The following is a 14,897-nucleotide window of genomic DNA, read 5'->3' as shown; positions in this document are numbered from 1 at the left end:
TGAAGCCACGCAGAGACCCAAAATTTGAAGTAACAGGAAAAGTAAATATGAATGACGACACTTGGACAAAAATGTCACACCTTTAGTTCAAGGCGGAAAAAGGTGCCTAAAGAAAAAGCAGCGGGGTTTTCTTTTTTTTTTCTTTTCAAATGAGCGGCGTACTGCGTCACCCTCCCGGTACTCAAGGGATAACGCAAATTACAGCTGCCGTAAACGGCTTCGCAAGGCTTGCTTTCGCGGCGCGCAAGAAACAGAAAGCCCGCCAAAAGTTCAATCAGAACTATTGAGACTGTGGCATACCAAAAAACTCGTAGCCTAATGAGAAACAAAACATAAAAAGAGCATTATTGAATCGATGTAAAGGAGGGAGGGGTTAATATTAATTTCAGAGTCTCAAAGAAAGAAGGTGGTGACCATACTTAAACCTTAAAAGGACGGGCATGCATTTGACCGAGACACTAAAGACGGAATGTTACTATTGCACGAGGGCACTACACGAAACACTAGGGATAAAATGAGGAAAACTCGGAAGGTCCTAGGTCGGTCACGCTGGGCTGGTGGTGTCCTCCGGCGCCGCCTTCCTGTGGGTGGGCGGAGCTTTTCTCGAGGACGTGGCAGAACTCTCGCCAGCGGGAGTGGTGAGGACACGGGACTCTGGATTCAATGGCCAAGGATCTGCGATGGCAGCAGCGCGCCGGGAAGCCATATAGGGGCCTCGCGCACCCACGCAAAGACTTAGCGAAATGCGGGCATGACTTCCCATGTCTCGCTTGGCCAAGGCGCCTTGAAGCACGACAGCCGCTTCCAAACACACCCGCGGCTCTTGCGGCAACTCCAGCCCTAGTACTATTATTTCTTGTGCCACAGTGTCGTTACATCTGTATTTCCTGTTATGCGCATTCCCGTCCTTTAGTGGTTGAAATATACTCGCCAGTGCACACATACCCGACCTCCTTTCCTTGAGGCTTTGAAATTAAGAGTAACGCGGTCTACCCCTTTACAGGGACCGAAAATGCTTTGTTAAGGAACACCATTCATGAAAAAAAAAAGAGTTCAATAGGTACAGCACAAATCCGGCAACCCTGGCACACAGCCGGAACACAAAATGGCGGAAGTGTCGCACAGAAAATTGCTCACGACTCCAAGAATAAAATTCTGCGCAACCTAGTGGAGAAAAGTGAGTAAATTTGTGGGCATTGAAACAGTTAGGGCACCACCATAATGCCAGCCTTGAAAGCATCACAAAGATCACCTCTATAAAGATGGACCTAGAGAATGCAGTTGTGGCCTGCGTTTTCACAGTGGTTGTTAGGGACTTTTTCTTGTACATGAGCAGTTTGAGCGTGATCATTACATATGGCCCAATGAGGCCAGTGGTAAATTCCGCTACTAATTAAGTCCACTTTCTTGGTGTTGCTAATGATGGTATGTGGCCGGTGATACCAAAGGAGAGAACAATACAAAGACGCAGAAGGTAAACGATGGGCAGTTTGAGCGTGCGCATTACAGATGTCGCAATTAGGCCAGTGGCAAATTCTGCTACCGCTTAAGTCCACCTTGCTTGGTGATGCTAATGATGGTATGTGGCCAGTGACATCAAAGGGGAGAACAATACGAAGGCACAGAAGGTAAACGGTCACGTTAATAATGAGGTGACACAGGAGTGCCTTGGTGCCCTCGTGGTGTTTAGCCAAGGAAGAAGACTCAAGTATCAGTAGGTATATGTTCAGAATTTTTGCAGTGCTGGGAAGCTTAAAAGGTACGCCCTTTCTTCATTACAGCTCGACATGCTTTTGGAGTGGCGTGCGAGTTAGGCAGGTGAAGGCTTTAAAAAATTTCGTACGCACCAGGACTAAATTACTGTTAGTCTAAGGCTTCTAAAAAATTTTGTTTCTACTTATTAAAGGAAGTTCTGTGGAGCTCCCGTTATAGACGCCGACTGAGGGTTACCTAATTTGGTTTTGTGGCAAATTTTTCATTCTACTTTGTGCCTCTTTTTCTGGGGTCTTTGAAAAGCAGACAAGAATGGAAATGCAGAGATAGTTAAAAAATTGTTTTTCTCCACCTTTCTGAATAACCTTGAACCGCTGCATGCTTTCGGCAGTGCTTCATATTTTCGGTTCTCGCCGGTCTGCATCCGACAGAGCGATAGACAAGCCTACGGGCATCCTCCTGCAGATATTTTGCTCTGTACATTTGGAACTTCTCAGTTCCCGTCGCCTCTCCCCGCGACGAGCAAAATTTTGAGAAAGACAACGACGTTTCTGGAAACGTATTCGGTCACGATTTTGACCACCACTTTGTCAATCCCCTCAAAATTGTTAAGGAGGAGGAAAAAGAAAAGCACGTTGACCACCTGATCATCAGCGATCACTCGGTCCCGATCAGTGACCTCTCAGACCTGTTTCCATATATGAGCTCGGTGCGAAAATGCTGCAAGCGCTGCATGCAGTGCTTCAGACGAGAACGGACGTACGGAAGTCACGTCAGTTACTGTATGGATCAAAAGCCGGCCAAAATTACCTATCCAAATACGGGCACAACTCACAAATTGGACAGCGCTTACCCGACTGAACAATTTTCATTCTTTTTCGTATACTACCTTGAGGCTACCTTAGAGTCTGGTAAAGAGCGAAGGCGCGTCCATCCGTCATGCTGCCTTCTAACTGTGCGGACCAATGATTGAAAAATTGTTGACGGGTTCCCTTACCGAGTACCGGACTGCGTTCAAGAATTAATTCAAAAACTCAATAGAGTACCAAATTATCCTTGAAGAAGTGAAGGTGCTCCGTCACCCCTTGCAGATGACTTCTTCAGACGCCGAACAGCATGCATCGGCTACCCATTGTGCGCAGTGCAAGGAATCGTTCGCCAAAAAGATTAAGGTTAGGCGTCATGACAATGTAACGGGCGTCTTCATAGCCATCGCCTCCAGGCGATGTCATAGCAAGCCTCTGTCAGAGATGCAGCATCTAGCACAGTCAAAGGTCATCAGTTCTTCTCATCTGACCTTATCTATCGTATGGCATCTCATTCGTTTTGCCCAACGCCGATCTCTTTGACTGTTGCAAGATCAACTATTTAGCGAGCTCGTGTCAAAAACTTAACACTACACGCATCGGTACGCTGCAGATGATTGACTCATTGGCCTTCCTTAACGCAAGCCTCGACACCCCAGCGCGAAATTTATACTCAAAGGGTACCCAATTCTTTACCTGCCCTATGTTAGTGTAGGCAGACGACTTTTGGGCAAGAACCTGATGTGGTACGATTACGTGGACGACATTTCTCCGTAGTATGAACGAGAACTTCCGCCCCGGGAATCATTTTACAATCGGCTAAAGGGCAAACATATGTCCGAGGATGACTGTGCACATTCCCTATGGGTATTGTCGACCTTCAAGATCCGGACGCTGTCCGATTACAGCGACCTATACGTGAAGACCGACTTCGCCCTCTTAAAAGTGATTGTATGGTGAATTTCCGGCAGTACACCTATGGCACGCACGGCCTCGATCGCTTGAATTTGGTTAGCTTGCCATCAATGGGCTGGGCGTGCAAACTAAAAATGTCGAGAAATAATTTGTAGCTTCTCTTAGACCCAAACCAACTGTCCTTTTTGAAAAAGGGCTGCACAAAGGCGTATTCCAGGCCTCGGCTCGCAACGTTTTCACCAACAGTCATAGGAGCGACAAATTTCGCTCGAAGAACCCGAAGCAGAAAATCTCGCGCCTTCTCTCCTTTAATGAAAACGGCCATTACGCTTTCTGTATGCAGCAACCCCTCCCCGTTGCCCACTTCCGCTTCCTTGGGACGCTCGCTGGGACAGGGCCTCGCCAGAAATAAGTTTTTTTTTCTCTCTCTTTCCGCTTTCTTTCAGAAGAGGCAGTGTCCAACTTTCATTTCGAGCGGGTGGTCCACGAAGGGCTTTGTGTTAGAAGTGGATTTTGAATACCTTCGAGAGCAGCGTGTGCCTCACTCCAGCTTTCCCCTCGCTCCTGAAAAACTTGCTGTCCCCTACGAGCTTTTGTCGCGCTATCCGAAACAACTAGTGGAGCTTTTTCAGCTTCAACGCAATGCTTTGGAGAATAAGCTCTTGCTTACGCTATTTGACAAGGAAAAGTACATTTGTTATCATCGAAATTAAAAACGATACCTTGATTTGGTACTGCGCCGGAAGAAAATGCACCAAATTGTCACATTTTCCCAGACGCCTTTCCTGCCGGGCTTTATCGAGCAAAGTCATACCATCCGGCAGCAGGCTACCAATGGCACTTACCCATACTGTGATTTAGGAATGTGTTTTGTTGGTGCTGTATCTGCGTTTTTTTTTAGTGAATGCGTCTAAACATATCCATTTACCTTTTTGTCAAAATCATACAATGGCAACATACAGAATGATCAAACTTAAGTCGAGAGGTTTTTTTTTAAAGTAGGCGCTTATATGTACATGAAGACCATTTTTACACTGAAGTTATGCCGCTAGAGGGACACAGAAGTATGTGGTAAATATTGCAATCGTAGCTTAACTAAAATTGAATAATTACGTTTTTGGTAGCTGCATTAAGCGTTATTGTTTGTATTGAAAAGTTGGGCGCAATAGTGTTTCTACGGACTTTCATTTGGCAGAATTCTTATAGCGCATCCGTACTCCGAGATATCGAACTGCGAATATTAATGGCCTTTCGCATGATTACGCGTGCTAAACAGTGAAGACCGGCTCAAAGCTCCTCCCTTTTGTTCTGTGTTTCGATAGCGGTTACGAGTACTGCAGATGGCGATAACGTCAGCCAAGACTGACAGGGTGCCAGTTATCACTTTTGCCATGCCTCACCCCCTTGTCAAGTGAAACACCGTACACACAAGGAATCATACAAAATGGTGGAGCTTAGAATTCACGTTCAAACGTTGCAATATTTTTCGCCAAAGATTAGGTTAGAAATTTTGATGCTCGAGTCCTTGTGCCGCGGAAAGCGAAAACAACTAACCGAAATCCTGTATACGCACACTTATATAAATCTCCTCGACACAAAGCGAAAGAATATTACCACGCCGACGTGAACACCTTTTCATCCGTCTTAATTTAGTTTCGGTTGACAGTCTTTACTCATATCATCTCTCTATAAGAGACAAACAAAGCCGCCAACCCTGCAAATTTATTGGAAATTTTGCAGACGAGAGAAATACTATGTTTGTATGTGAAACGCGTGGCACTTAAGTAGGCAAGTATATTTTTGAGGATGTCCCATGGGTAGGGAATGCTTCGCCCTCCTCCCCCGCTGCTAATACATAAACTGTACTAAAGGCGGTAAAAATAGAAAATACTCGCAAGGCAGGACTGCAAAATACCGTTCAAAAAGAAATGGATGTATTGTCGTATTGGCCAAATTGTGTTTCCCCTCTTTCAGTGTGTTTTTATTTTTTATTTGAAAGATTTCAAGAGGTGAAAGTACATTTACACATAAGGTGGAGGGAAAAAGGCTACAGCCTGACGAGGCCCTTCCTCCCAAAGTAGCTTGCACCGAAGTCGGGAGCAGCACACATCACAAAATCAAATGAAAAGAAAAAAATAGCTACAATATTTTCTTATATCACGCAGAAAAGGAACAACATAGCTAGCACATAGCTAGCACGGAGGCGAGGTTTGATGCAGTAGCTCGCATTCAGCTCAGTATTCTTGACGCTGCTGAATTGGCCACCCTGGCGGTCCCTCGTTAAGAGGGACCCGAATATTCGCCCACTATACAAGCCTATGCTTTTAAAGACGATAGTGTTTCTTGGCCTACCTGAACGCAAAAGTTTCCTCTGTCTGTCTGTCTGTCTGTCTGTCTGTCTGTCTGTCTGTCTGCCTGCCTGCCTGCCTGCCAGGCGTCACTGGTCCTCTGGATGGAAGCTCGTCAGTGCGCCTTCCCACCGCTCAGGGGATGGGGAGAGGAGGGGAACCGGATGAAGTGTGCCGAAGCATACGATATAGGCTCTTGCGGAGGCGAGGTTGCAGGCGTGCCAGAGGTAAGAGAAGGGGGTGGGAAACATGTACGAGAGAGTGGTGGAGTTGATATACATTCTTATCTGTAAACTGCAGCACGTTTGGGCCTCTGCAGTAGTGAGTGGCGGGTGCGGAGGGGGTGGCGGATGCGAATGTGGCAGTAGTGAACAAGGAGGTCACTATAAAATAGGCCTAATGCGGAGGTTCTAAGACTGTTTTCCTTGTTTTTATGTATTCGTTCATGCCCCGAACCCAAGTCTCTGACTTTTCGTTCCACACGGGCGAGAGAACGTCGGCATTAGGCATATACAGCTTCGCTTTAATAATAAAAAAATCCCGGGCCATCTCCAATAACGTGAAATCTGAGGAGGAGCGAAGAAAGCAGTGTATAAGTGTATTCTTGGCACCTTGGCGTTTCTGCCCACGGTGATGAAACAACTGGGGGGTGAGCTATACAGTTTTGCCGTAAGTCTCGTGTCTTTGAAGCACGAAGCCTTCTAGCGCAAGACGTCGGATAACGAGGGTCCTCGTGTGTTCTTTTAGCACGCCTTTTTCCCACGGGCATGAAACGTTCTAGCGCGAGGCGTTGGAAAACGAGTGTCCCGGTGATTTAGTACAGTGACTACGTGATACCACAACTACATGAACGACGACAGCCGAGACCCTAAGGGGTTTCACCCCTAATAACGATTTCTCTCCTTACTAGACGCTGTAAGGTGAGAAATATTGCTAACGGAGGAGGCCATTCCGTGCATACTTGTGAATTCAGACACCCTCCATTGCGATCGTTTTGTGGGTTTCATAATTATACCTCGTATTCGCTTTGTCTTTGGTCGTATTCTTTCGCCGCCCCTGTTTGCTGAGCACTTTTAACCCAATATGTGGGCCTGCCAGCTTGCCCTATTGCCTGCTCTCCTGCAGTTCATAAGTACGCATCATTTGCTATCCTCCCTTTCATTGCGTGAACGGTACGGAAAAAGGTGGGAAGTTTTCTTATGTAGAGTTTTACACGCGAGAGCTACACCTTGTTTATGAGGTGGGCCGTAGTGGACGGCTGCGGAGTAATTTTGACCATCTGCAGGGTATTTTTAATCTGGAACATGCGGGTATTTTTGTTTTTTTATTCTGAGAAGCGTCCACCCAGGGTCGGGATCAAACCCGCGTGCCTGGCCACAACGCCTCAGGCACTGAGCTCTCGCGGCGGGTAGAGATGGAAAGTGCAAATGGGGATGCGAAATGTTTCTAGGAGAGCGGGAGAATAATTTTCGTAGCCTCCCCTCTACACACACAGCAAAAGCAAATTGGGAATGTAAAATCAAAATCAAATAGAAAATGGAATGAAATAGGAAGAGAAGAAACCTGGCATTAGCGATCAACTAAAATGGGAAACGCCTAGCTAATCCAGTGTTCCACGTAATCACTAAAACACACTGCAATATTACCATTTAACGAAATATCACAGTTTAAAAAACCTAGAATGGAACAACAAATCACGACGGCCCATTCAGTACAGCCTGCTCCCGCGAGTAACTGAGAAACCACATAAAAAGACGCTGTGCTTGATAAAACAAGCGTCAACTAGAGAAGAGATGAAACGAGAAAAAAAGTTGCACGGACATCAACGTTTGTATCCTAAGATGAAAGGCGCGATAGCGATACTTTAACTCCCACGGAGTGTTTTCGTGCGCAGTTGTTGCATTTCCGATCAATGCTTCACGAGCACTAAAAGAGATCGCAGAGAGAAAGATTAGCTGCGAGGGTTTTTAATGGCCGTCTTCTAGGAAAGACAAAAGATGTCTGCCCTCTGCTGATTAAAATGTGAACGGGGAAAAATTTCCCATAAAAGGTGTTGGTCAGTTTGTGCGATGAGGCGTCAGTGGCTGTGTTTCAAAATGTTTATTCTGTCATTTCTATGCCTGGCGGAACAATTTGGCTTTTTACAAATAGGGAGAGGGAGAGAGAGAGAGAGAGTGTGCGTGTGCGTGTGCGTGTGCGCGTACGCGTGTGCGTGCGTGCGTGCGCGTGCGTGCGCGCGCGCGCGCGTGTGTGTGTGTGTGTGTGTGTGTGTGTGTGTGTGTGTGTGTGTGCGTGCGTGCGTGCGTGCCTGTGCGTGCGTGCGCGTGCGTGCGTGCGTGCGTGCGCGTGCGTGCGTGCGTGCGTGCGTGCGTGCGTGCGTGTGTGCGTGTGTGTGTGTGTGTGCGTGTGTGTGTGTGTGTGTGTGTGTGTGTGTGCGTGTGCGTGTGCGTGTGCGTGTGCGTGTGTGTGTGTGTGTGTGTGTGTGTGTGTGTGTGTGTGTGTGTGTGTGTGTGTGTGTGTGTGTGTGTGTGTGTGTGTGTTTTCTCTCTCTCTCTCTCTCTCAGTTCAGGAAGAAATAGTTGTAGTTTAGGAAAACAGGGTAAAGAGACGACAGGGAGCTCAAGAGTGGAACCTGAAGATGCAGCCCTTTCACATGGGATGCAGCTGGTAAATGCTGCCTCGCATGTCTCGAAGGAGTAGAATATGTTATGTTTACGTTGTTCTCCCCTGACCATACCCTTGGACATGGCTAGGATGCGTGCAAGAGAGTGCATATTTCTCCTATTATCGCTGAGATTTAAGTTAATGTATGATGTTTCAACCTCACACATTAACGCACATAAATCTGCAGATACTTGTGTTGGGTTTTCGTCCGCACAGTTTGAGTCTTCTTCATTGCGACTTCGTTGTAACAACGGCGAAAGATCGTGGCCCTAGACATAGGATTGGGATTCGTTCTTAACATTTTTCGAGGAGGGCAGTTTGATAGTCGTGGGGGCCAGGAGCACGGTACGTAAGTTCGTGTGCCTGTTGGTCAGAGCGTCGTTCGCTTCCACGCCATTGGGTCTGGGTGCCCAGGGGAGGTCGTGAACTTGTTGCATTGTGGATGGGAATATCTTACCGAAGTGCTTCGGTAATCACGAAGTGCAGAAAACAGTAATTTCCTTTGAGAGTCAGTAATAATGTTACGCTAATGTTACGCTAATGTTACTCCCGCTACTCGGATGCCGAGACGATGGCTCAAGCTTCCACTTCTTTCTTCCTGTATATTGGAGGGTCATGAAATCAGAAAGATTTCCAGAGTAGTCAATAACGACTTTTGCAGCCTCGTGCTTTCGTACATCCCGGAGTCAGGCTATACTGTGACCTCATAATTTTGAAACTTTTCGTTAAATGAACTTGATCTTTCCATATCGCCTCTTGTTATGTACAATGGGTCCATAGTTTTGGTACAGGAGAGTTTTGACGCGTAGCCAGTGGATTGGTGACAGGTCAGTCATGGTGTGCAGTAATTTCTTTTCAAATGGAGGGGAGTGCCTGTCTCCTATACGATGCCTTGTTTTTTTCTCCGATTTCTTGAAATGCGTTAGGAGGACACAAGTTGAGGACATATTGATCGTCATTAGCACTAACCTCCTATTTAGGACGACAGAAGGGTGAGGGTCTCTCCCATTGACCTCCACCCACTCCTGTCTTGCGCTTCCCGAGTCGATTCTTTGCCTTGAATATTGTTATTTTATCCCTATGGCCTTCCTCTTCTTCGAGAACCGTCTATGCATGTCCATTCTGCTACCCTGGTAGTCCATCCGTTGTTAGCTTGTCTTACGGTCAAAACTGCGATGTTGAGGGCTGCTCATATGCTGTCCTGATGAAAGTGTTTCTACCAGTTACTTTGGGACGGGTAAATTTGTAGTACCGTGGGGTCTGGAATAATCGGCTCATGATCAGTGGCTGCACGAGTCTTATCGCTTCTTCTCTTTTTCTTGTTTTTCTCTTGGTTGGGCATTTTGTTTGTGGACTAAACGTTTGTTTAAGATTGGAAAATTGGTTAAATACTTTTTTGATGGTTGTGAGTTTGGCACCGCCGCTTATCTTCAGAGCCACGGTGAGCATTCTTACGGGACTGTTCTCTCGGAGGACATCCGTACTTATTTTCAGGGTGATTTTTAACTCGGCCGCCAGCCGCCATTTGTCGTTTGCCAATCCGAGATAGCAGCGGAGGCTGAACCATGGGAATATTGCAGTGTATTTTTAAAACTTATGTGATTAGATTATATACAGTGGGCGTTATTTTACTACTTTTCTGGTTATAATATATGCCTTCCTTGATGTCTGACAGACTGGAGTCAATCCTTTTCCCCCTGTTTCAGTTACGTCATCCAATATTGGTGCGAGCATAAGTTCCGGTAGAAAACACGCCGCGGTGGCTCAGTGGGTAAGGCGGTGCGCTGCTGAGCCCACGTATGCGGGTTCGAATCCCAGCCGCGGCGCCTGTTTTCACAAACACACCATTTTGTCGCAATTTCAGCGCACGTTAAAGTTCGTAAGGTGGTCTAAATTATTCCGGGGACTTTCATTACTACGCACCTCGTATCCAACGCATAGCATTGACGGATGAGTTACGGGAAATTTATACTTTTTGACCTTTCTTGTGGAAACGCGTTTTTGTGTAATGACGTAAGCTGCCGGCACAGCTGGCGATCCTGCCTGCCGAGCATGCTACCACCGAATCGGCACAGAACTATCTCCACCACGCAGGCGCGGCACCTGCTGAAAATGCGTGTCTTTTCTTTCGTATGAGGCGTGGTATCATTGTCCTTTCGAAACCTGAATTGCCGTTGCGGCAAAATACAATTCGGCGGAACCCTCGAATAGTGCTGCCTCAGTCGTAGCTTCTGGAGCGGTGACGTATTTCCGTGGACGCCTGATGAGCACGGCTGATAGCGGACGGCTAGCAGGCACGGGAAATCGCAAATTGAGCCTAATAACGCTGTCGCGTTAAAACCAACAGTGAAAAGTACAAAAGCCTCGCACGGCGTCATAAATGCCCTGTGGAGAGCACAGGCCCAATTTTTCGCCCGAAATTTGTAAGAAATGGTTAAAGGCAAGGACACGCGCAGCATGTCCTTGTGCCCAGCAGCGTGTGGAAGCCGCCTCAAGACCTAAGCAAATCACAGAGATAAAGAACTAAGATAAAGATAAGGAATGTGAATGAATGCTAAACTTCGTAAAGAAATGCTAAACATAGAATTCAAGGGTTTACCCAGGAGCGATAAATAAGACGTGCTTGGTACAGTAAACAAAATCGCCGCGAAACTCGAGGTCACCGAACTGAAAGACAGTGACGGGACTGCTGCGCATCGTTTGCTCTCAGAGCCAGGCCTCTTATCACTGTCCGCTTTGGAAGGCACTCTGTCAAAGACGGCAATTATAACGCCAGAAAGAAGTAAGGAAAGCGAAGTCACTCGTCTACATCCTGGATAAATTAAAGAAACAATGTCGTCGGATACTTCCATGGAAAACTGAGTATGGGGCGGGCCAAAATAACTTTTGCCTTTTTTTCCACAAGAAAGGATAGATCCTAGGCAGACAATCCAAAGAAGACGACCTCGATGCGATTTCTTAGCTTATGCTGCTTGCTAAGTCCAATCCATGTGCTAAGTCCGTAGGTCCAATCCATGTGCAGTACACCGTATTATTTGTGACTGCACCTTGGGAACAACTTTATGTGGAGTCTAAAATTTTGTAACCTATATTCCCAGTCGGCTTAAAACGAATATGCAAGTTCTTAAACCTTTTTTAGTAACTTCCAATTCGAATATGACGTAATAATGCTGTCAGAAACATGGTTCGTAGATGACAATGTTCTCCATATGCCCCACTACAATGTTTTTTTAGTTAAACCGACTATCACGTCGCGGAGGTTGAGTGTGTTGCTTTGTGAAAAATATGTACCAGTGTTAATCGCTACATGGGTTTTGTTCTGTATACAATGATTTTTTAAATACTGACCTTATACCTTTTGAACTACGCCATTTTGCTAGTATAACGCCCTACCAGTGAAGACTTGACCACCTTGAAACTTTTTTCCCCATTTGCAATATAAATAAGCTTCACGTAGTCTGCGGTGAGGATTATAATTTCAATCTCCTCAATTAACCATGTCAGTAATAAGCTTGTCTGGTTAATGTTTTTGTCTGAATACAGTTGTTGATTTACCAACAATAGTAACTTCACTCTCTTAACACTTCTTGATATTTCTTCGTAAGCAACGATATCAACAATAGAAAGGCGAATGTAATAGCCTATAACATAAGCGACCATCTCCACTACACGTTGTCTTCCGGAACCATAAAACCCAACCTTAGGCTAGCATCTTAGTCCGCAGTATTACTATTGAAAACTTGATGCGCTTTCGTGGCTGAGATTTAGTCCTACCTTGGACAGAAGTTTGGGATAAAAACGCTGGCCTTGCGCAACAAAAATCCAACCACCATCGATAAAAACGTCAATGTTTTTTTCTTTTAGTTCAAGTCCACATTTCAGCCAACCTAATTGGATGCTTCACATGGAACACATAATTCGGAAAGCGAATCGAATGGTGGTTTATCTGCGCCGTACCTTCTCGAACTCACCAACCTCATTGAAACTTTTGCTTAGTAAACCACAAATCTGATCAAAACTTGAGTATGCTACGCCAGTGTAGGACGCATAACCGCGATCATCTAATTACTACTTTTGAATTAATTCAAAGTAACTCTCTTGGCTTAATTCGCTCCATTTATAACCGTACTTGAAGTATCACGTCCGTGAAATCCATCGCCGAGTTTCCATGTTTACCTTCCCGTCGAACCACTTTTCGCCTTACATTGTTTCTGAAACTATACCATCATCTCATCCTGCTGAACCAACTCATTTGTCAACCCCAATACATTTGTCGCCGAATCAATCACGCTACCCGCCGCGGTGGCTCAGTGGCTAAGGCGTTGCGCTGCTGAGCACGAGGTCGCGGGTTCATTTCCCCGCCGTGGCGGCCGCTTTTCTGATGGAGGCGAAAAGCAAAAACGCCCGTGTGTACGAGATTTCGGCGCACGATAAAGATCCCCAGGTGGTCGAAATTAATCCGGAGCCCTCCACTACGGCGCGCCTCATCGCCTGCGTTGCGTCGGCGCGTTAAACCCTACAATAAATCAATCGAATCGATCACGCTCACAAAGTTGTTATCGAACAATTTTCCCGAGTTATTCATCCTGAGAACATCAAGCGAGTGAACCTACCTTCCCGAAGATGTCATGGCCATACATTATAGTCTTCTATTTCACAATGCATTAGGTAATATTGTGTAACCACGCTAATATATTTTGTTAGCGTACTGGTTGTATTTTAATGCTGTTTTCGCTTTGTTTGTGCCAGAATGCCCTCTGTAATGCCTCTAGCCCAAAGGGTAAAATAAATAAATAAATAAATAAATAAATAAATAAATAAATAAATAAATAAATAAATAAATAAATAAATAGATGAAACTTTATTTACATGAGGATGGCGACTCGGCCTATGTGGAGGCGGGTGGGGAAGGTGGTGTCAATTCGGGAAAACTTTACATTCTGAGATGGACGCCAGTGGCGAGAGCGAAGTCCCACAAGGAGGCAAACACCTGCTTGGCTGTGGCTGCGGGTGGGTAGAGCCAGTACGTCAAACACGTCACGCTGCTGTGCTTGCAAGAGGTGCACTCCGCGTGCAATCCCGGACACTTCCAAAGGAGATGTTTAATGGTCGGTGTGGCCCCTAAAGAGCACGTCACGCACGTGGGTGGTGTCATGGCCGGCGGAGGTGAATTGCTTGCGGTAGTGCCTGGGAGAACGGGTGGCCGCCCTTTCTTTAGTATGCAGGAACGCCACTTGAAAAGGATGTCCGCTGTAAGCGCCGCCCTAGCACTAACCTTGTGGATCAGAACCTGAAGGCCACGTGGCAGCCCTGTAGGTAACGGGTAGTCATTGGCAGGGATGTGGCGGCGGAGTCGAGCTCTAGCACATCGTTGGTAGGTGGCACGTGCTTCAAAGTGGTCCAAGTTGTGGTCGTGGTGAGGCAAAACTGGGTGGGAGCGGGTGGAAAGAACATCGCTCGGGAGGGCACGCACGGCCTCCTTGGAGGAGTTAACGCAGTGTACCCGAATTTGTAGTCCTGTTGTACAACGTAGCCTCCGGGCAAGCATCTTGATGGACGCACAGATAGAATTCTGATGAGGCACCCCGCGCAATGCGCGGAATGCCGCCTGGCTGGCTGTGAAGATAGTGGCATGACGCTGGTTAGTAGGCCAGTGAGAAATTTGATCTTGTCGGACAGCCAGTAATATCGCTCCGAGTTGGAGGTGGTTAGACGATGGCGCTGTTGGGTATTCTTGTTGACAGGTGGCTTAAAATGTCGAGTGAATGGTCGCTTATCCGGCAGTATTCGTGGTTAGGTCCCAAGTGGCGTCGGTATAAACAGCGCTATGCGGAAACCGCTCGGTCATTTCAGCGGTGCGTCTGTGTTTGTTGGAACGGTGAAGCGTAGGACCGGTGACTGGGAGTGGCTTCGGGTTAACGACGATGAAGTCATCCTGTGGTGGAAGCGGCAAAGGGGTGGGATGTTGTGGTGCCGCGCATTGTGGCAGTAGCGCAAGTAGCGCAGGGCCGGCGAGAGTGGATGCTCGTCGGAAGTTGTGGCCTTCCTGACGGGATCGAATGATTTCTGTGAGGGGTGGGAGTTGAGCATGCTTGTATAGCTCCTCGAGTCTGGCATATTTGGGAAGGCCAGTGACGACTCGAAGGCTCTCACGATGTAGCACCTCCAGCTGCTGCAACTGAGCCTTAGTGAAGTTGACGCATACTGCCCCATATGTCACTTTGCTCGTGAGGACAGCCTAGGTCAACAGTTTTGCGTGTCTCCGTTGTAGCCCCTCGTAACCGGTTGCTCATGCGTTTGATTATGCGAAGCTGTTGATGCCATGTTTTCTTGAGAGAGAGAGAGAGAAACATTTTATTGAGCCGGTGAAGGGGGAGTGGTTCCTTATTCCAGGAAGCCATGCGATGAGCCGGCAGCCTTCGCTCTGGAGGCCAAACGTATCTGGACGTCC

This window comes from Haemaphysalis longicornis, unplaced genomic scaffold (assembly GCF_048455015.1).
Source record: "Haemaphysalis longicornis isolate Haplotype H1 unplaced genomic scaffold, Haemaphysalis longicornis Haplotype H1 scaffold_1, whole genome shotgun sequence".
In the NCBI taxonomy this organism is placed as follows: Eukaryota; Metazoa; Arthropoda; class Arachnida; order Ixodida; family Ixodidae; genus Haemaphysalis; species Haemaphysalis longicornis.
This window is presented reverse-complemented; position numbering follows the sequence as displayed.